Below are 21,237 nucleotides of genomic sequence, written 5' to 3' on the forward strand. Positions count from 1 at the left end.
TGCCATCTGTAAAATGGATCATGAAGTGCTAAGCACAGGACAGGCACAGAGTAAAGTGTGAGGACTTAATACCATTAGGAAGAAGCAAAGCTTGGAATTAACTCCTGATTGTCTTACTCCAGGGCCCATGCTGCCTGCTTCTCAATTAATTCTGAAGTAGGCTGAGTTTATTGTCTCTATAAGAAGTTAGGTTCAGAAAGGTGAATTGGCTGGTTCGCAATCACACAGCTGTTAAATGTCAGGGCTGTTGTAAGCCAATTTGATTTCACAAGACTGTGCTGCTTATGTTAATCTGTTAGTTTCATGTCATATTCTTCCTTCCAACTGAGTGATAAGCTCCTCAGAGCCAAGTGAAGGCAGTTCCACTTTCCCTGTGTTTCCAAAGGGTTTGGCACAGCATCAAACATGCTGTGTTCACACTACACCATTGGGAAAGAAAATACAGCTGCCCTTGCTCAGCCTGGCACCCAACTTGCTCTTCAAAACCATAAGCAGCACTGGGTGTTGTATGGAAACCAATATGACAATAAATTTCATATTAAAAAAAAACACATAAGCAGCAATATCCATGATGATGGAGACCCTTAAGACAGAAGGAATACAAGAGAGATAATTCCACAGTCACCTAACAATTATATGCCCACTGTTCTCATAAAAAGTAAATCTCAAAGGGGAATTCAAAATGCTCTAAAATAAACTGAATATTCTACAGGACAATGGCCACAGCTTCTTCAATAAATAAATGGTGTCTAAAAAGAGAGGAATCTGTTAGAGATTAAAAGACTTAAGGGACATATCATTTAAATGTAGTATTTCTCATCCGACCCCTGATTCCAAAAATCAAATATTAAAAACCATTTTGGAGACAATCAGGGACATTTGAATATGGGTTATTATGAAATTGTAATTTGGAATTATTATTTATTTGTTTAGGTATGATAATACTGTAGTTATGTTTCTAAAAACCGTCTTGATCTATAAAAAATATATAATGAAGTATTTATGGATAAAATTGTACAATTCTGGGGTCTATTTTAAATACTCCAGCAAGCCAGGAAAATACTCCTGGGAGGTGGCTGATGAAACAATACTGGCAAATGTTGATAAAGGTTTAAGCAAAGTGATGGGCCCATGGGGATTCATTATATGATACTCAATATTTTCGTGTTTGTTCAGAAACTTACACTATAGGAAGGCTTTTGTTTGTTTGTTTGTTTAAAGAATGAATGGTGTGAGTCCCCAGAAATGTACTTTGTTCTGCAACGACTTTTCTTCCAAGACAGTTCAGTTTCCTTGATGACGTGAAAAGGCTCCCGAATGTACTTATCCAAGTGAGGTCAAGCACCTGTTGCGATGACAGCTCATCTGGACCATTCTGCCTCCCCTTCCCAAACAAGCTCACCATCCTCACTGTCCCAGTTCTACCATTTCTACTACCTCCTTCTACTCTTCTGGCTAGAAACCTCAGCATCACCATTGCCTCTTTCTTCCCCTTCATCCTCTACCCCAGGCAGCCAGTGATACTGCACATGAACCTGATCTAGCCACCAATGTCTCTGATCCTTGGTGTCATCACCTGTCAAAGGTAACTGGTGGGAGACCCTGTCAGTTATAATCTTCTTGGTACTTTATTTCATAGAAGCTACAGGGCCTTATGTCTGACATGTTAGGGAAATCACACTCTCTGATATGATGTTCTTATCTGGGACTTCTCTCCTGATGGAGTTTCTTTCATTCCTTTGTTCAATTACACACATATTATGTAGGAACATAATTGGGTGCCAATTCCTTGTGTCCCCCCCCCCCCATTGCTGATGCTGTACCTGTTGACAGTTGAAAGTTATGCAACTTTTCAGTGTGCCTTTATAGCCATTATGATATTCCGTATCCAGGTCAACCAGTGGAGACAACTGGGTAGGGTTTATGGTTGGCACATCATTTCGCAAAGGAGTCAGCTGGATAAGCAACACACTCAAGACCAAAAAGCAAGTGAAAGGCAGGGGTACCTAGAATCTAGGTCTCCTAAATCCTGGTCCTGGACTCTTCAGCATCATTCCACCTTGCCCACAGGAGCAGCAAGGCAGCTGGGAGGGTGAAGAGAACTGGGGTTTGGCCTTGTGAAGCTATCTCAGCAATGTATGAATGACCAACAAAGTGATGACAGGATGTACCCAAGAACAGCTGGATGACAGCCTCACTTTTAGTCCTGGAGGTCAGTCAAGTCCAGATCTGGCTTGCAGCCTGAGAAGACCCCCCACCAGCCTGTCCTAATGGTGCGGGAGCTGGGCCACAGCAAGGACCACGGGGCTCGGTGGTTCCTCCAGAATATGGAGGTGGAAGGCACATGGGGTCAGAGTCTAACAGGTGAGCTCAAATACCACCTCTACCCTTAGTAGCTGTATGAAATCAGGCCTGTTACTCAGAGTGCCATCTTTCCCGAATGTGTTCATCAGCATGTGAACCCTGAGGTAGACCCAGCAGGTGGCTCACAGGCCTTTTCCTGGCAGAAATAAAAACCAGTCTCTCTAGAAAAAAGTTGGTTAAAGAATGGGGTATTTTAAAGGTGGTTAAAATGTATTCTTTGTTAAACAGCTCTTGAAATAGTCTGTAGTTCCAGCAATTCAAAACAATTCCTGGGGTAGCCTTGTGAGAAAAGTAGTTTTTTGCTAAGAAGTTTTGAATCTTGCTCTAATTTGATTACATTAGCTAGCCAAAAATAGACATTAGAGCTGAAAGGAGCAATTAAAGTTTTATGGAAAATTCACCAAGGGATTGAATACCCATTTCTTCCCCTGTACCTGTGACCACAGGGCTCAGCATTTCTTTCTTTTTTTTTTTTTTTTTTTTTTTTTTTTTTTTTTTTTTTGTGGAGGAGGGGTCAGCATTTCTAAACCAAGGTCTCTCCTCATCCAGTGGCAGCTGCTTGTGTGTTAAGCACAGCATCCAAACTCATTAACCTGCTGGTGAACCCCAGCAGTAAAATGCTGCCTCTTGGGGATAAGGCTGTGCACCAAAAAGAGTGTCCGCTACCCATGAGTCACTACCCCGCTGGCCAGGGGCTTCCTCCCCCTGTCTGCAGGTCTGGCTGTTCCCTCGGCCTGGAGTACTTCCCTTCCTGACCCTCTTCCTCCAAACTTGCCCTTGAGGGCTACTTGTTCTGTAGGTCTCCTGTTAGATATGAGTTCCTCCAGAAGCCTCCCCTCCCCACCAAATCTAGTTGAGACGACCTACCAGGAGCTCCTGTCATTGCCTGTCATTCTCCATTCAGGCACTTGCCACATCTTATGCAGCGATTAATAACTGGAGATGATTTTGCTTCCAGGGGACATTCGGCATTATCTGGAGACACTTTTGGTTGTCACAATGGTGTGTAAGCGAGGATGCTCCTGGCACTTGGTGGGTAGAGACCAGGGATGTGGCTAAGCATCCTGTGATGTAGAGGACAAGCCCCACAACAAAGAATTATCTAGCCCCAAATGCCACCAGTGCGGAGGTTGAGAAATCCTGCTCTAGTGTAATTGTTTACTTATCTTTCTCACAGTGGCTGTCTCATTAATACCCCATATGATGCCTGGCACATTCCAGGTGCTCAAAAAAGACCCATTAAATGGCTGAATGACCTTCACCCCAGCTCCCATCTCTTGTTTACTTCTGCCTGCTTTGCCCCTGACCAACTCCCTGGACTGGCCTCTCCATTCACTCAGCACAAATTCTATTCTGACTCTGGCCAGGCCCCCCATTCCACCCCTGCTCCGTGCACTGCAGGCCACGGGTGATAGAGAGCTAGGGCTGCCTGCAACAACTCAGAGAACAGGATGTCTGGACTAGCGGTTGAGCAGGGCTAGATGAAGTCAAGGCCACGCACGCACGCACGAGAAAGGGAAGAAGGCCTGAGCTGGCTGGGAGCAGGGCCAGACCACCAGGCAAATTGGGCAGCTGGACTGTGCAGTTAGGGTCTGAAAAGCTGATTAGTTTTCAAATCCTCCACATGCCTTTTATTTAATTAATGGACACTGAGCGTCCGTTTCCGAGGCTGCAGGAATCTTCTCCCCCTTTAGCAAAGCAGCACCATAAGATAAATACTTTCTCAAAATACTGAGTCATTGCCCATTTTTTTCTTTGTGCTTTTGCTACTGAGTTCACATGAATAATTATAAGCTTATTTTACATGATCATAAGGGGCTGGGTAATTCTCAGCAATTTCAAGAATGAAATGTTCACAAAGTCTTTCAAGACTGTGACACAAGAGGGTTTGGCAATTCAAAATCACTGCCATTTTAAAACATATTCTCTTATTTGGTTTATTATATTTCATGTTTTACATATATATCATAATTTAAGTTCAAATAACGTAGAGATGAAGCCAGGCAATTTTATGAAACAAAGAAAGTTAGGGGATTGCCAGATTTTTGAAGCTAAAAATTAGATGCTTTGACCAACAGTCCCACGATTTCACCCTTGAATTCCTTCAGATCTCTTGGATGAATGCCAACCTGTCCCCGTGATTTATCCACATCCAATTTGTCAACTAGGTCTAGAACATTCTGTACATTAACTACTACATGATCTAGTACCTCTGCTTCTAAAGATGATTTAAGAATATTCATTTTGATGTTTTTTTTTTTTTTTTTTCTAAAAATTTCAGGGCCAATAATTTATTATGTCTGCTGGCTCCTTGTTCTGGTCATCTACAAAGGTTCTACCAGGTCTGTGGCTGGTTTCTTCACTTCAATTACTTTAAAAGACCCTCTTGTTTTTGTTTTAATGTCTGATCCTTACAGGATGCTCCTTAAATTATGTGTAGATCCTTTCTGTGGGATTCCTAGGTGAGTTCCCCTGTTATTCCAACTAAATTAACTTTATATTTTTTCTGAACATATCTCCTTCTTATGAATATGCCTTTGTCTTGAGCAGTCCTGCTTGCGCTGATTCTGTAAATCATGATTATTATCTTATGGCCATAAGAGTCAAAGGGAGGAAGGCCATAGAGGGTTTTGCCTGATGCCTGGCACAAAGTAAGTATTTAGCAAACAGTTGTTTATTCTTTTCATGTTGGTCAAAGAAGGTGAGGTAGGAAAAAAACTGATTCTTTTCAACCCCATCTCCCTAAATGGTTTTTCGAATCTTGTCATACTTTGTGCTTCCTGAAACATGTTTGGTGGGGTTTTCTTTTTTTTTTTTTTTTGAGGTTTTATTTTTTTTATTTTTTTAAATATATGAAATCTATTGTCAAATTGGTTTCCATACAACACCCAGTGCTCATCCCAACAATACATTACCATTCTTATACCAGACTGTTAAACCTAATAGGGTTATTCTATCACGGTGGTCACACACAGATGCTCTCTGCACCTTCTATAGTGCTTCTCTTCCTTTTCTTTTCTTCTATAAAATCATTAGCATAGGAAATGATCATTTGTCCTAATTCATCCCAGGGAGATACTGTGCCAATTTACAAGTGAGTAAACACTCTCATTACTACTAATTGGCCCGATTCTTTAGCTCAGCCAGTCCTATTGCAGTTTCCAGCTCAATCTCATTATCCTTGTCAGGTGGCTTATAACCCCTTTATACTGCCATATTTTCATTAACTGATCAGGCTATTTCCACCCACTGGGCATTTCCTGGTGCCATTTTAATGCTGAGGCTCCTTGGATTCCTCCACTACTCTTATAATCTGTTTCATGACTCTGGTTTCTTACCCTTCTTTGACAGCTGTCTCAAAAGAACCTTCAATTCCTAAGAAACATAATAGCCCTCTCTCTGCTCTCCCTAGCACCCTCAAGTTCCACCTGTTCCCACCTGTGCTACGTACTACAGCCATCAATGGACTATAGCCACATATATATATATGTATATATATATATATATATACATATACATATACACACACACACACACACACACACACACACACGACTATAGCTCAGCAATGACCACAAAAAGTTCTGATATTCAGTCTCTTTCTCAGCTTCCCAAACTAGCCTTCAGAACCCTCCTATTATTTGCTCCTAAGTCATGCTATCGAGACCAAAGGAGAGATTTGGGCATGTTACCCCTGGGACATGCACGGGACAGCTTCCATCCTATTGATTTCCTACTTCTGCTCTCTTCATTTGCATCAGATTGTCTTTACCCAGCTAGTGCCAGTGTACAACTCCCTCTGCCAATTGTTGCAAAAATGGAGTCACTGTTCTGGAATTCCCCAAGGCTTCCCCGTGTCCTGCACCTGCCTAAGCTTGCAGTAGTTGCCCCAGTTCTTTCCTCATGGGTGCAATTTGTTGACCCCACTGGATTCCTAAGCTGGATTGACCCCAATGGAGAAATCACTCAACATATACGGCCTCTAGCAAAACCCCTCTCCACCCCACAACACACACATGCACCTGCCGTTTCTCTGTATGTCTCCATGTTGCAGTGAGAGCATGGGGATTATTTGTATTAGATGTCTAAGCTGTTTGAACTCAAATGCATCTTGTGGCAAAGCATGCCAGGGTGTGCAATGAGCATTAAATAAAACACAGCAGGTATTCTTCTAGCAGGAACAGCTCCTCTGGGAAGTGGCAGAAGTGGGTGCCAGAAGTAAGTAATTATACTTTATTATCCAATTCACATCACACTATCACTGAGGAGCCACAATAAACGGGAAGCTCTTTGAGAATGGTACAGGGCTGGACAGTTGGGAGTTGTATCACCTGCCCCTGAATGGCAAATTCCTAAAGGGCAAGAACTATGTGTCACTTTCATGGGTGTCCCCTATAGTCTTAATATTATGACTTGCACTAAATAGCTGTTTAATTGAACTGAACATGAGTCATTTACCAAGCACCTACCATGTGCATCATACATTATGGTTCTCCCTTTCTCTCTCTTCTCTATCTCTTGTTCTGGGCTACTCACTGCCCTTTCCAAGAATCTCTACTATACCTGAAGGTATAAGAGCAGGGACCATGTCATCCACTTCACTGCTGCATCTCAGGGCCTGGCAGTGCATGGCACATAAGGTCCTCACTACACATTTCCTGAGCCAGTGAATAAATGAAAACGAACCAACTCGGGCTGCTTTCACAGAAAACACTGCTCAGTGCCAAAGTGTGATCTGTGTTCATTTGTGTCAAACACATTCATGTGTGTCATTTGCCATAGGATAAAGGAGATGTGATGATGCTCATGGGAAAGCAGAGGCAAAAGGGGGTGGATCCAGGCAGGGTCATTTTTTTTTTAGCACATATGTATGTGTGTGTGTTTGTGTGTGTGTGTGTATATATATATATAAAATTATGCCAAATGTTTTCAAAATTACAACCTATAAAGGGGTTTTTAACGGAAGCTTGCTCACTTTAGTTAATGGCATCATTTCACACTGCAATCAAGACAAGAATTTACAGTAGACTGACTGTAAGGCAATGCTCTTTACCCAGTATGTGCACATCACATACCACAGCCATTCACACAGAATGCCTTCCCCCATCACCACCCCTGTCTCCACCCAAATTCTGATTATAGATATGTGATTTATTTGCCACCACAGATTTCCTCCCTGTGGGTTACGGTGGCTATTAATTTTAACAGAAGCCTTTCTGAAAAGTGGAGAAGAGATTGTGGAGGATGGATGCAGAAAAAGGAGGCCTTCACTTTAAGTGGCACTGTTCAAAGTGTGGCCCCCAACTGGCAGCATCAGCACCTGGGAAACTGCTGGAAATGCAATTTCTGGGGCCCAATCCCAGTCTCCTAGAGTCAGAATCTCTGGGGGGCCCAGCAAGCTGTGTTTTCACCAACTCTGCAGATGTTGCTAAGGCCTATTAAAGTTTGAGAAACACGGGTCTAAAGTGTCATTTACTCCTTTTCAAAATTCTCTCAGACACTACCCAGGGGAGAAACTGGGTATCTGGAATTCATGGAGGAAGCTTTTCATTATTTACCTTTTTGTACTTAAAATTTTTTCAGCCACATGAAATTCTATTTCAATAGAATTAAAAATGGCAAACAAAGAAATCAAACTTCTATCAAGAGCACATTACAAAGGAAAGGATAACTCATAGCAGCTACTCTAGGGTGTTCCTGATAATCATCCCTCAACTGATTACCTGAGCAATTTCCCTTGTCTCCTAAATGACAGGTAAGGAGGAAGAAGACGGAATGAAGATAAGGTAATACATTGGCAAAATGGTATTTTGTTAACAGAACATATTTTGTTTGGTATTTCTAAAAATATTAGAGGAACTAAGGATGTCCCTTCAGAAGATATCAATGTGACAATGAGGAAAGCCAGGACAACATACCATTTCCACACTATACAGCACATTTTTTAAAGCTCAATTATGGAAAGCATTTGTAATGATAACTTGCCTAGATTCTTCAATAATCGGAAGAGAATGTATACAGCACAATTAAGAGTCTGCATGCAGGTTTTAACCCTTGGCATGATTCTCCCTTCCTAAAGATGACAGCTGCTTTCACACCTTTTCAAATTGGGCCTTGAGACTGCCTTATTTTTAGTCGTCCCACTACAAGAAAACGGCTAAAAGGCTAAGTTAAAGTAATACACAATGCTAGAGACTCTACTGCTATGCTAGTCTGTTTCCAAAGGAAAAACCAGGAAACTACATGAACTAAAGGGCTCATCAAACAAAAACAGTATGAACAACTAGATGCACAGACCCCCTTTCACCCTAACAAAGGTGTAGGGTCAGCATCCCCTATGTTTAACAAAAACATTTTACTTTCCACAAATAATAGGGATCATGAGTCTTTGTGCCTGTCAGCCACAACAGTCTCAGGCACTCATTCCTACCAGACATCCCACACCCTCCCTGCAATGAGGGGTACCAAATGCCCCCCTTTGCTCACTTTGGCAACTCCACACTACAATGGACACTGGAAAACTGAGCTTGTGTCAGGAAATGGACACGATTTTTCATGTTGTTTTCTTAGAGTTGTTATCCATCCCCTAGGGTTGTAGAAGGTACGAAGACTCACTGAAGAGTTTAATCCTCATACTCACAAAACATCACACACTCTTGTAAAGGGTTATAGAAACTCATAGATAGAATTGTGCAAACCATTGCAAGAGCAGTCTTCATAGCTTGAATTCCTTAAACATAGTACTTTGCAATGAAGTTAGCCAAATACAGAGAAACAAAACAGTTTTCAAGTTTTATTCTGGGTTATTTTTAACTCCAGATTTTTTTTTTTTTTTTAAGAAAAGGAACAGAACTTGGAATTGAGTTGGTGGTGAGCAGAAAACTTCTCTTCCAATGATCTCTTCTTGACCTAATCTTATCAAAGGTCTAACATGCTTTTAATGCTTGCAAATAAATAGCTTAACCCTACAGATAAGCTTCATCACCTTCCCCACAAGCTACAGACATTTATACCGAAAAAAGATTTTTTTAATAAAGTATACCCGAGGCATCAAAAACCATGTAGCTCATTTCAAATAGGGATCCTATCAAATATGATTAAGTTGAACTCCTAAGTATATACTTTTTCCTCTTAAAAATTGGCTGCACTTAAGGATATTCCTTACCAGTATCATATGCACAAATGCCAAAAGATTAAAAAAGAGAAAAACAAATCTGGAAAAAATAGATCAACGTATTCAAAGAAGATAATGAATTATTCGTTTTCATTAAACTACATATTGATATATAACATACCACAGGTCATTATAAAAGAAAAACAAACATCTAATAAACCATCAGGATTCTTTTCAAAGTCTTGTAAATTAAAATGCAAAGAAGTAATCTTAAAGCTGTGATAGCAAAGAAAAAATTTGCATCTCTATAGTTAAATATTTTGGGCTAAAACATTTAAAAATTTTTCTTAACTAGGAAAGAAACTTCCCTGATCCTCTCTGTGAAATGTCTCACAGGAACTGTGTTTGAGCTAACACTGCACAGTGTGTGAGTAAAGGAACAGTCCCCAGGATTCCATGCATTAAGAACATCAGGGAATTTGTGGACAACAGGAGCCCTTACCTGGTCTTCCTTAAGCCTCCAGCATCCACATCCATCCTTTAATAAGGTAAAACTGTGTGCTGCAGAGAGAGGGAAAAGCCACCCAACCCTCGAGGCGGGCTGAGAGTGTGCAAAGCCCCAGCTGACAGCCCGCTTCCCTCTCCCCAGGCTCTCTGCCTAAGAGGCTGCACAGAAACCAAGTCGGTGCCAAATCTTAATCCCTTTGCAGAATCTCACATGAAGCTGCCTCACCTCTTCCATTCCTGCAAAGCCTCTTCCTGCTGCACTTCCTTCTGAAACCATTAATCACTGCAACAACCCACCGAATGAAGCCCAATCTCAAACCGTACTAAAAAATCCTGCAACACACAGGGTGATGAATGTTTACATTAGCCAAAATGAAATGATGTAATATCCAGAATCAGGGGAGGGCCCTGATCCAGAGTCAGGGCATTGTAAGAACCTTTGTGAAATACAACTCTTCTAGATGAAGGGAAGAAAAGGATTCACCTTTGGGTTTTTATTAATCTGGCCTCTGTACATGTAGAGTTATTTGAATTGTTCTGGTCTCATCAAGAGCACTGTATTTTCCAAATAGAAATTCAGAGCTTCTCAGTTACCCACAGTTTTACTCAAGAGAATAAAAGGTAGCAAACAGAACCCAAAGTGAATTTGTGTGCAAAAAAACCTAGTATCCAGGGGATAATAGTGGAAGGTACCAATCCAGGGATATGGGAGCCTCCCATGCTGCAGGATACGAGAGCTTCCCAAAGCTGCAAATGCCTTCAAAGTGAAGGTAACTCCCAGAAAAAGCAGTGTTTCTCTAAGCCAGAAATCCATTTTTCCCCCCTAGAACTTTTGATGAACAAGAAAGCTCAGGGGTTCCACCAACATGGTTCCTGATGGGCAACTGCTATTGATTACTTCAGAATCTTATGGTCCCTGAATCCGGTGGGACGAGAAGATATGAGAGGCCACATTACTGCTGGATGAGCAGGGAATTGGCAGGGGGGAAGGGTTTGTCAACAGCACCTGCCTGGGAGAGAGATCAGCTAAGGTTTCATAACTGCTCAGAGGCTGGCTTGGGATGGGAGGGGATGCCAGAGGTAGACCTTGTTTTTGGACATGTTATTGATCACAATGTGAAACTTTACAAAGTATTAACCATGTGCTAGGCACTGTGCTAACACTTTATATGCACATCTCACTGAACCCTCACAACAGCCCTGCAAGGTAGATACTTTTATTGTTTCCATTCTATAGATGAAGAAACCGAAGCACAGAGGGGTGTTATCGTGGTGAGCAGGTAAAGCAGCGGTACCCGATCTGCCTGGTGTGCTCTTTAACCACCAGTCTGTAGCTCCTGCCAGCTTCACTACCACCACCATCCTCATCACCATAGTAATGATAATGATAATGATAATGATAATGATAATGATAATAGAATCACTCCCATTTATTGAATTAGTGTACTATGCAATAGGCACTTTGCTTAGGGCATTACATGAATATGCTCACTTGCCTTACAAAAGCCCGTTAGGCAGTATTACTGTCCCTATTCCACAGACGTGGAAATGAAGGCTCAGAGGGAATGAATGAGTTGTGGGGCCAGCCACACAGCTGGTTAAGGGAGCAAGTAGGGATTGGAGCCAGGCCTGACAGATTCCAGAGCCTGAATATACTACCCTGAACTGTCCATTCTTCCAATGTCACTTTTGTCACTCAGAGCAATTTTGGAATGCCTCTTTGGAAACTTCCTTCAGAACCTAAACATTCCATCTTGGTAAATATACATTTTTAAACATCTGTTTCATGTTGGGCACTGCAGAGGGTATAAATACATGGTCCTGTTTTCCAAAGGCTCCCTACCTGGTAGGGGAAGTGGAGGCAGAAGGAGGTCATTCTATCATGAGGGAGCCTGGGCTAAGTGTTACAACAGGGCCACCAACGGTGATGGGAGTTTGGGCAAGTGAGAAATTATTTCAAAATTATCCAGATTACTGCTAATATGCTCAGTGATGGTAAATATCCATCCTTAGAGGGTGGACGTAATTTTGGCTCACTCACAGGCAAGTCCATCAGAGCCAAGTCTGGGGAATAAAGTGGGTCATCAAGCTGGGCAATTCCATTTTTGGTCACAAGCTAGGTGTGGCTATAAAATAGTGAGATGGATTTTCCTGCGTGGCCCAGACTAGATCTGAAGGCAATTCCTGAAGGGTAGCTCCAAAAATGTTTCGAGCAACGATACCATCTCCAGATTCGAGGCAGAGACAACCAAAGCGATTCCAAAAGACCAGGCTTCTCGAGCACAGCACTTGACCACACCAGAGGCAGGGGCCTGCAGGATCATTTGTGGCGAGCTCCCGATCAGCAGGCCCAGATCGGCTTGCTTGCTGCTGCGTCCCTAGCATCTGGAACGATGCTCAGCATAGAGGGATGCTCGATAAATATTTGTTGACTGAATGTGAGATACTTTTGAATATGAAATGTTAAAAGTTGTCTTAATTATTTGGCCACACTTAAGACATCTGCATACTGACTGTGGACACATTCCCAGCTGAGTCCAATGGCTACAGTAAGGCTTTACTTCCCCAGTCTGTCTACCGAGCCAGGCCCTGGGGGGTCAGCCTGGCCATGACTACTTCCCATCCTGTCACTACTCATGGCTGTTCTTGTACTCAGTGGGAAGAGAAGCGAGCACAGACACTAAAGATGCCACCACGCAGGTTCAGCTGAGGGCTTGTAGCCAAGTGGGCTGACAGTTTCTTCCACTAGTGCTGGCTCCAAAAGTCGGGCAACACTGGGGAATGCTCCCACCACCAGTTAGGGGTGGGAAGGGCACCGTTGTGCCCCGCAGCCAAGCTGCACTCCTAGTACATCCAACTCTGGGGAACGAGGGCTGATCAGGAACCATCCCCCGACCACAGCCTGACTCCATACACATTTCAAAGAAAAATGAGTTGACACCTCTGAGACTCCGCAGGGTTTCCCATACAAATAGGCTCAATGGGAGTTCAGAATAGATCTCAGGACAGTCTGAACCCAGGGGTTTCTCCAGTTTTCTGTGTGCATCAATTCTCCCCTTCTCGTCTGTGTTTGCTCCTGGTTTTTGTTTGTTTGTGGTTGGCTTACTAATTATCCACATAAACAAGTCAAAACCAGATGGGTCAAAGCCTCTCTGTCGCTAGGACCCTCCATGCCAAAGGAATTCTTTGGGTCTAATGTAACTCCCTTGGATGGCCTGTCCACCACCAGTGAAAGAAAGGGGTGGTCTCTCACTAGCTGTGAGACCTTGTCCAGCTACTTAACTTTTTGGTGTCTCACTTACCTCACATTTTTTTTATTAAAAAAAAAATTTTTTTTTAATGTTTATTTTTGAAAGAGAGAGACAGAGTGTGAGCAGGGGAGGGGCAGAGGGGGAGGTGCACAGAATTGGAAGCAGACTCTAGGCTGTTAGCACAGAGCCTGACGTGGGGTTTGGACCCATGAACCTCGAGATCATGACCCACCCTAAAAGGCACTTAACCGACTGAGCCACCCAGGCGCCCTCCTCACTTTTAAACAAAGAAAGTAACAGTACCCGCAAACACAAGGTTGTTGAATGAGAAAAATGCATATAAAGGACTTTAGGGCCAGGTCCAGAGTGGGTCCCTCTCATACTGGTTCTTACTGTTGTTTCAGACTTGTTGGAAGTGGGGGAAGAGAGTGGGGAAAGAGAGTGGGGAAAGAGAGTGGGGAAAGAGAGTGGTAGGAGTCACTGACAGTGGGGAGGAACATTCACAGATTTCTGCGTCCATTTACTATGTCGTTCTGCATGAATGATTTATGCCCTGTTTCAAGCCGCAAAAGGATTTGGTGTGGTTTCTATATTGCAGCACGTAAAATCAAACAACAACAATATTCAGCTCTGAGAAGGATTTAGAGCCCTGAGTTGTCTGAGGGAAGCCACTATTGTTAACCACTGTATTTAGCTCTTGAGCTTCTTGGCAAAGAGAGTAACGAGAGAAACACACGGAGGGGGTAGCACAGATGTCATTCAATCCAAAACACAAAACAAAACAAAACACTAAGGGTTCAAGCCGAGAGACAAACTTTTTCCTGGCTCCAAATTTCGAGAGGAATTTATTAGCTGAGGTACAGGGTACCGGGTAATATAACGGATGATGCCTTCCCCGGGACGTGCATAAAAGATACAGAGACATCTTTCCGAGGGCCCGGACTTGCACGGCTCCTCCATAAAAGCTGAGGGCTCACGTTAAATTGCAGGTCGAGGGAGGCGTTTATGGTTTCACAGAATGTCAGCACCAGAAGGGCCTGCGGTCAAGCCCCCTGGTTTTATAGAAGTGGAAAGAGTGTCAGGAGCTCAAGGGGCAGCTGGCTGAGGACCGGACGACTCTGTGCTTGTCCCCACTCTGGGCCCTTGCCCTCTCCCTCGTTTCTTCCACCAACAAAAAGAAGCGTCCCTTGGTCCCTTTCCCCGTGGGAAATGGCAAAGCCACGGCAGCCTCCTTCACACTGTGGGAATCCCTTTTCTTTCAGTTTGGTTAAAAATAATTTTGAAAATGTTTAAATTTTCAAAGTCCAGGCTGGCGAGTGTCCAAGTGGCTTTAGGAGTCTACAGTACAAAACTGCTGTCAGCTGTAAACTGTTGGCTGTGTCTGCCTGTTGTCAAGATGCACTCCTTACCCCGATGTCTAGTTTTAAAAGGCTGTTTCAGCAGCTATCATTCTTAAAAGCTTTCTAAGTGCCCCTCTGGTGTGCTAAGTGCCCTAAACGGTAGGCCTAGTTGTTCCTTCCAACACCACTATAAGGAAGGTTCGTTCCATTATTCAACCAAGATTTGAACTGTATCGGTTGACTTCAGAGCCCAAGATCTTACTCACAAACTCTGTTACCTTTACAGAACGAGAATCCTTGCAAGGCAGGAACTAAGTCTGTCAACCATGCTTGTGTCAAGGCCTCTGCTTCAGCAACAGAATTTGAGTCCAGCACTTGGCAATTGTCATACAGACTGTAGTTCGTTATCCTAACGTTCTGGGAGACTCTCTGGAGAGATGATCTTAAAATCGGGGCAGTTCTTTAACTGTGGTGTCCTGAGGACAAAACCAAAACAAGGCCCCCAGAGTACATCCAACACGTCCCATCTAACAGGGAAAATCACTTCTGGCCAATCACAGGAGACTGGTGTCTGCTATTCATAAGTAGGGGCAATATGCAAGGTGGTTGGGGACACAGGTTGTGGTTTCTGACACTGTCACTTCTCATGTGTGACCCTGAACAAGTGGCTTAACTTCTCTAGGTCCCAGTTTCCTCTTCTGTAAAAGAAGGTAGTAACCACAGGATCTCTTTCCTAGAGCTGTGGGCATTATGTGAGGTAACGTCAGTGAAGTTGAGAAAGTGGTGGGCGCATATCGTGGGCTCGAAAACAATGAGCTCATGAAAGCAGTCATGTTTTTAAGGCAGGTGTCAGAATACAGATTAATGGGGAAGTCAGTAATTAACACAAAGGTCCTCAGTATGAATTAGATGCTCTAAACATTTGGGGCACCTTCCCATTTTCCACATATATCCCGACTTTGTTTTATCTAATATACACTTTTCCAACTCACAAAGCAATTATGGTGTATTATAGGTTCATCTAAGTTTCCAGCAAGAGCCTTTATTGGCAACATGTAGTATTTACCCTTCAGATTCCTGACCAAGAACGTAAACCCCAAGCCTCTGCTGTTCCTTCTCACCAGGAGTTTGCATGCAACAAGGTACTGATCAGAAAGAATTGTCAGAAGTATGTTTGGCCTATCTATTCATACTAAAATTTTAAATTATAGTCTTTGATCAGATAAAATCATTGGAAAGCCACATACCTAAAATATCAAGATTTTTACTTCATGTAAAATTTCTTTTGATAAATTTTCTCTAATTGGCCTTTTTTTTTTTTTAGTGAAATCTTGCCGTTGGCTTTTAAATGATGCTATGTAGTTTTCAGTGTATAAGTCTTGCATCTCTCCTGTTAAATTTGTTCCTAAGTATTTTATTCTTTTTGATGATATTATAAATTGAATGGTTTTCTTATTTTTATTTTGTAATTGTTCATTGCTAGTAAAAAGAATATAATTGACTTCTGAATATTGATCTTGTATCCTGCCATTGGCTCTTATTGATGGATATTACAAATAATATTCATTCATTCAAAAAATATATCCTGAGCATCTATATGTTCCAGGCACTGTGTTGGGCTCTGGTATATAATGAAGAATAAAATAGATATAGTGCCTGCCCCCTCAAGAACTTGGGGTTGAATAGGGGAACTGGGTGCAGGTGAAGAGTACTTCCCATTACCAAGAAGATGCTGGCCCACATCATCACACAGGTCCCTGTATGATGGCCATGGCAGAATTAGGACACGTATATATCCCCTTAGCAATGATTGTATTTTGATCCCATTCTCAATGTGAATCATGTGCTGAACAGGTTTTCTTTGCTTCACCTGCTAAGATGCTTAGGGCTATGTTGTGGCCAAACTCTAGCAAATGACACTAAGGCAAGAATCAAATATTATTTTGCCACATTTATTTTCCCATTTTTCCTGGGTTTTTTTGCATCTTATTATTTTATCTTGTTTTGAGTAGGTATGTGTAAGGTGCTTCAGATCTTTTATGGATAGAGGCTGAGGCGGGACGAAAGGAGGAAGGAAGGGAGAAAGGAAGGAAGGAAGGAAGGAAGGGAGAAAGGAAAGAAGAAAGGGAGAAAGGAGGAAGGAAGGGAGACAGGAAGAAAGGAAATTCCAGTTACTTGTTAATATTCCTGAGAATGTCAACTTACTCTGAAGATCTACTTCTCCTTTCTGAAGTTCCACCAAGATGTGATTTTTTTTTACCTGAATAAATGTTGATCCCATCTGGAATAAGACCTGTTTCATACTTACAAGTTTCTTTAATCTGCTTTTGGCAGGTCTAAATTAAACAAAGTCTATTGGTTTTGTTCAGACACACTGGAAGTGCTTTTCTGGCATGACTTCAATAAAATTTCCTTTCCTCATTATACATAGAGAATCTGGGCAAGAGCAGGAAAGGTAGAAGGAATATCTTTTCCCCAAGTCATCTGTGACAAGAGGCAGTATAAGCAGTTCAACATTATGGTCATTCAGACTTGGACTTGAATACTGACTCTGTTACTTTCTAGCTGTGTGATTCTGGGAAAGTTACTTATCCTCTCCAAGTCTCTGTTACTTCATCTATAAAGTTGAGATAACACCTATATTATTGACTGCGAGTGTAATGAAATTTAGCATAGGGCTGAGGACACATCAATATAATACTGCACTGAAAGTACTAGGCAGTGCAATAAGACAAGAAAAACAAACAAGAAGTATAAAGATGGCAAAGGAAGAAATACACCCAACTGCATGTGGCAGCTTTGTAAAAATCAGTTAGATTTCTACCTAATTACAAAAATAAATTCTAGATGAATGAAAGCTCAACATGTGAAAAACAAAACATTTAAAACATTTTGAGAAGAGTATCTTTACAATCAAAGGTCAGGGAATATAATAAAAACATGAAAAAAAAAACAAATCAAAAAGGAAAATCTTAGTTGGATTTCATGCAAATCTAAAATTTCAATACAACACATGATAATTTGAACAGAGACAAAAGATAACAAAGTTACGGACCAGAAGAAGGTATTGCAACACATATAAAGCAAAGGAATAATCCAACTATACAGGGACCTTTACAAACCAATGAGAAAAAGACAACCAAACACATAAATGGTAAAAGATATAAATAGGCAATTCACAGAAGCAGCCCAAGTAGCTAATAAACCTTACCAGTAATCAGGGAAATATAAATGAAAATAAGAGTGTGATAATATTTCCCATCCATAAGGCTAGCCAAAATGTAGTTTTCCATTTTCTTCCACTTACAGATTTTCCAATGACTAGTTTGACAATTGTCCCTATCATGGCTATCTCTTAGGAAGGAAGAGAGGATAGGGAATGAGGCCTACAATGGTCTCTTTAACATTTCATTTCTTTAAAATATCTGAGGCAAACATGACAAATGTTGAGACTTGCAACTCTGGGCAGTGGGTGCATGGCCATTTGCTGTAAGCTTCTCTGTGCTTTCCTATATGCTTGAAATAATCGTAAAAAATAAACACAAGCAAACAAACTATGTCTAAAACAATCCTGTGGATATTGAGGAGGAATAACATAATAGAACAATTCCTAAATAAGATAGCTTTTGAGCATGCTGACTAGACCCAGAATGGGAACCAGAATGTCCTGGAAAGGGACAGTGCAAAGGCTGGTGGGGGTTGGGGGGGGGGGGTGTTCAGCAGAAAGGACAGGTCAGTGATATGAAGAGAGATGCACATTTTAGAGAAAATGATGGTCTAGAAAATAAAGTCTAAAATCAGAGGAACTACTCTGGAAACACAGAGAAGTACAGGCCGTGCTTGTCTACTCACTGCACAAATATTTACTGCACTAGAGTATTTTACTTGGTCTCTGGTCTAACACCATGTCCAGCCTTAGGGTAGATACAGACATATGAAATAATCAAACTAATGGCTGGTCTTGGCAAGGGGAAGGGGTATGGTTTTAGAAAGTCTTCTCTGAGCACGTGAACTGAAGTTAACAACCAGGTACAAAGAGGTGGTAGGTAGAATTATGTGTCCCAGGCAAAGAAAACAGCATGTGCAAAGGCCCTGAGGCAGAAAGGACTCTAGAACTGTGAGGTGTAAGTGCCGAACTACAGAAACCTCTATGAAAGTTACTGAGGTGCTGTGAGGAAAAGCGCTGCGTGGAGAGATTGACGAGAGTCCATCTCTGTCTTTCTCAAAGATCAAAGAACCAGAGAGAACCCACCCAGGGTGAAGGACCATGGGTAAAAGTTGAAAGACACCTAAAAGCAATAATCAAACTGGGCAGGAAAAGGATTAACAGGAGTACTTAACTGATCTGTATGCAGTTCGTACTGTGATATCCCCTTTCACAAAATCAGTTATACACTTGAAACTTTAAGACAAGTCAGTAGGTTGAACTGCAGAGTGCACCATGGGAAAGGTGCACTGAGAAGTGGAGATCTGCTAAGGAATGGGAAAGTTCCTTGCACATCGATTTTTGGAGAAACTCCTAGAGACAGAAGGCAGCAAAGTGGATTATGTCAGCGGCAGTTAAAAAAAAAATACACCAACCTAGGAGCATACTTCTTGGACACTACTTCAGCCTAAGCTGGTCACTCATGAAAAATTCAAGAATCAGAAATTCCAACTGGCTTGGGGCAGGAATTTCTCCTGAGGGTTCTTGGATTGGCCTGCTATAGAGAACAAAAGATAATATTTTTTACACCTGCAATTTTCATAATGGAAACTGACATCTTCTTGGGATTAAACCAAGAGAAATAAATATAAGTGAAAGCTTTCCCCTAATATCATATCAAATCCAGGCTCCAGGGAAGACATTAACATTTTCTCATTTCAAACAATGCTCGGTGCTGGAGTCCTTTGGTGGGAGAGCCTGTGGCCTCAGATTTGCTCCAACGACTTTCTCTTAACATTGTGATGAAAATACCCACTTGACTCGAGTGACATTCACCTATTTGTCCTCAAGTCCAAGTGCAACCCCTTGAAAGAAAAAGCAACTTGAGACTATTTTTTTTTCTCAGATGTTAATGGCCACCAATGTAGAAATATTGTAACACTGTCCACACAGGGGAAAGTGAATTGGACTAAGCCTGGGGAGGGATGTGGCATATACCACTTCAGGCTTTGGGTCTGGCTTCTTTCCAGATAGGTTACTTTGCCCAAGTCATCAACTGCTGAAGTCCATTCCCTCAAGTATAAAGGAAGCTAAAAACACACGACTTAGGGACACTGCTGTAAAAGTCAGACTTGGTAATGTTTTTTAAGCATGAAGCACAGTAAGCAATTGCTGTAGCTATTGCTAACATTTTAAGTGATATTCATAAATATCAAGGCAAAAGGTGCTTTTTAAGGTCATGTTTGATGTTTTCTGATAGGCTAATTTGGGTGGAAAACCACAAGGCACTGGCAGTAATTATGACCTGGATACACGCAGCTCTTCTTTATAGGACCAAATTACCTTTAAAAGGGGTTTTAGGGGTGCCTGGGTGGCTCAGTCGGTTGAGCGTCCGACTTCGGCTCAGGTCATGATCTCACGGTCCGTGAGTTCGAGCCCCGCGTCGGGCTCTGTGCTGACAGCTCGGAGCCTGGAGCCTGCTTCCGATTCTGTGTCTCCCTCTCTCTCTGACCCTCCCCCGTTCATGCTCTGTCTCTCTCTGTCTCAAAAATAAATAAACATTAAAAAAAATTTTTTTTAAATAAAAAATAAAAATAAATAAAAGGGGTTTTAAATGCTGAATACAAAATCATCAAAGTCAACACTATCTGCTCATGAGGATGTATGGACTATATGGGCATGAGGAGTACAGGGACTAAATGCAGCACATCATGACAATATCAAAAAGCTTTTTAAACTTTGGAATTCAGTTTTTTAAGATTAAAAAAATTAATGAGGTACTTATGCTATATATTATGTAACATCCCCAATCAGAGACAGAGGAGGCATTCCACAATCACAAAACGTCTACATATTCTTCACATTAAATGGAATAAATAAAGACTGTAACTAGCCTCATGCCAGTTCGAGTCAGGTTTTGCCACCAAATGAACTTGCTAGGAACTGAAGACACAACTCTCTGTTTTTAGTTCTTTTACTTTTAAAATAAAGTTCCTACACTCAGACATTTTACTTTTGTGTCTTTATCTTGCAGAAATAAAATCTCACAGTACATAAAGATGTAAAACAACGTTCACCGCAACATTGCTTTTAACAGCAAAGTGTTGGAAACAGCCTTACATGACTGCTTATAGGAAGACGGATTACTACAGAATGGGAACTCCTGTAGAATACTGTGCACCCACTACAAAGAATGAGGTTTGCTGGAGAAGGGCTTCTCGACCTCAGCACTATTGACATTGGGGGCCAGATCATTCCATGGGGGCTGTCTTTTGCATTGTAGGATGTTAAGCAGTATCTCTGTGCTCTACCCACTAGATGCCAGTAACACTGCCCTCTATCCTCGGTTGTGACAACCAAAAATGCCTCCAGTCATTGCCAAGTGTGTATGGTGTGTGTGGTGGGGGAGGGCAAAATTGCCCCACTTCAGAAACACAGTTCTAGAGATGATCACATACATGGGCAGCCCTAAACCACTGACAAGTGGCAAAAGCAAGATGCAGAATAATGCTTATT

At 41.9% G+C, this 21,237-nt stretch overlaps 1 protein-coding gene across 4 annotated transcripts in view; it reads right to left on the bottom strand.

The window, feature by feature from the left end:
• The window catches only part of PLCE1 (phospholipase C epsilon 1), a 322,822-nt gene that overhangs the window by 219,304 nt on the left and 82,281 nt on the right, over positions 1–21,237 (bottom strand). The gene's annotated exons all lie outside the window — the stretch shown is intronic.

Source organism: Panthera onca, chromosome D2, assembly GCF_046562875.1.
Source record: "Panthera onca isolate mPanOnc1 chromosome D2, mPanOnc1 haplotype 2, whole genome shotgun sequence".
NCBI classification, from domain to species: Eukaryota; Metazoa; Chordata; class Mammalia; order Carnivora; family Felidae; genus Panthera; species Panthera onca.